The sequence below is a fragment of the Delphinapterus leucas genome, chromosome 4, assembly GCF_059928025.1.
Source record: "Delphinapterus leucas isolate spDelLeu-1000000601 "Yukka" chromosome 4, BTC_Dleu_Yukka2, whole genome shotgun sequence".
Lineage (NCBI taxonomy): Eukaryota > Metazoa > Chordata > Mammalia > Artiodactyla > Monodontidae > Delphinapterus > Delphinapterus leucas.
Genome location: NC_143132.1, coordinates 64,937,471 through 64,939,648, shown reverse-complemented (window position 1 = coordinate 64,939,648; position 2,178 = coordinate 64,937,471). Strand labels below are relative to the sequence as shown.

General features: G+C 40.7%; 1 pseudogene; it reads right to left on the bottom strand.

Annotated features, from left to right (window-relative positions):
* Positions 1–284: 284 nt before the first annotated feature.
* LOC111175393 (glycine cleavage system H protein, mitochondrial pseudogene) lies at positions 285–1,672 on the bottom strand (annotated as a pseudogene).
* Between the last annotated feature and the right edge of the window lie 506 nt (positions 1,673–2,178).

The window sequence follows — 2,178 nt, the reverse complement described above, 5'->3', positions numbered from 1 at the left end:
CCTTTATGTAAATTTATGATCATAGTGACACACATACACATGCACACACATATATGTCAAATGCAGGGGTTCTGTCCTGCCACTTCCTGCTAGGATAGAATGTGTGTGGTGTGTGTGTGTGTGTGTGTGTGTGTGTGTGAAATAACACTTCACCTGGTGGAAGTTTTGGAAAACAATAACATTTTATTTGTAAAACTACAACTAGAAAGATCTGTTTAATGAATCAGAGATTGGTTTAAAGCTGAACATCTTTTTAGCATTTTTCTAAGTACACTTGATATGGAAGCAAGGGAGCTTGTTTTTGTTGGAATCTCAAGATATGGGTTCTCATCTGGCAAAGTAGCCGACTGGCTGGATGACTTTGAGTGATCATCTTACCTTTATACAGGATAGAATGCTTCTAGAGTGACTTTGAGCTCTGAACATTCATACATTTGTGAAAATAATCATCTCTACCCTGAAACATATAAAATTCTCTCTTTAACTGAAGAAACCTATTACGATATAAGCAAAAGTGAGGTTTAGTGACTTACTGCCGTAAAGGAGAATACCACACAGGCAACTTTGAAATGGCAGCACATTAGGGAAGTGATGTTGTTGTTTTTTTTTTTAAGAAGTTGAATATTTTATTAGTAAACTGTTTCTTATTTTCCTGCAAGGCTGTTGCTTCACTGTATAAAAATAGCGCCAGCAAACACAGTATACTGCAAAATTAAGAGAGTAACGTTCTTCACTGGACACTGTACAACTAACAAACTTTTCTCCACTGCCATTTATTTCCAGTGGCAAGTTCATTGAGTATTTTGACCCAAATCCAGGGATGGCTGTAAGCAAGTTACAATATTATATAAGTTAAAATAACAATGTTATCCTTGAATTACATAATTTTCATAACTAGTTTTACCACAGATAATTTCAGGAATTCTGAGTATTATAACTGGAGACTAGCCTAAAAGTCACAGGTGTTGTGAAAAAGATGCAGAGCGTTTATGTGAAGTCATTAGGAAGTTAAGGGGTACTTTCTTCAGGCAGCATCGCTGCAAGTAGTTTCTTTTGCTAAAAGTTGCTTTTTAAAAATCTATCCACCACTAATTTAAGACAACTCTACTAGATTAAGTTGTTTCAAACTAGTTTATTTAGGGGTTCCATTTTCACTCCTCAATAGATTTTATGTATTTCTCATATGCTTTTTCACTCATTAGTTCATCTAGTTCTGAAGGGTTACTGAGTGTCATCTTGATCAGCCAACCATCTTCATAACAAGATCTGTTGACAAGTTCTGGATTTTCTGCTAGAGCTTCATTCATTTCAGTTACTTCTCCTGATAGAGGAGAATAGAGTTCAATAGCAGCTTTCACACTTTCCAAAGCAACAAATTCCTCTTGTTTGTTCAATTTTTGTCCCAACTTCAGGCAGACTACAGTAAACAACATCTCCCAAAGCTTCCTGTGCAAAATTGCTGATTCCCACTGTTCCAACACCGTTTTCTGTTGTTACCCATTCGTGTTTGTCTGAATTTACGACCCGACAGCAGAACGGGACCGGTGTGCAGCGCCCGGACGGCGCCCGCCTGCAGTCCCCAGGGCCGTGGCGGGCAGGGCGCGTTGGGCGCAGAGATGGCACGCAGGCTGCAGACCGCGGCCCGCACGCTCCGCGCCACTCGCAGCGCCATGTTCGCAGCGGAAGTGATGTTTTTGATTGCATATGAGTTGGGGTTGGAAGTTCTTAGGGTAGAATATCAGAGGTGGGTGAATCTTTGAATTAATCGATTTCTGAAGGCAAGTGTTGATGTCAGTGAGGGAAGGTTGTAGACGAATAAGGGAGTGTTATGTGAATCACAAGATGGTCTTGCTTGTAATTGTATAGCTAACGGGCTCAGGTGTTCTAGTTCTCACCTACGTACTGTATCAGTCTGGGTTCTCCAGAGAAAATGTGTGTGGTATATATTTTTATTATAAGGAACTGGCTCATGTGGTTATGGAGGCTCAGAAGTCCTAAGACCTGCAGGAGGCAAGCTCGAGACCCAGGAGAGCCAAAGGTATAAATTCCAGTCCTAGTCGGAGCCTGAAAACAGAAGACAGATACCCTCAGTCAGAGACAGCCAGAGAGAGAGAGAATTCTCCCTTATTGCTCTTTTTTGTTCTATTCAGGTCTCCAATTGAATGAGGCCCACCCCAC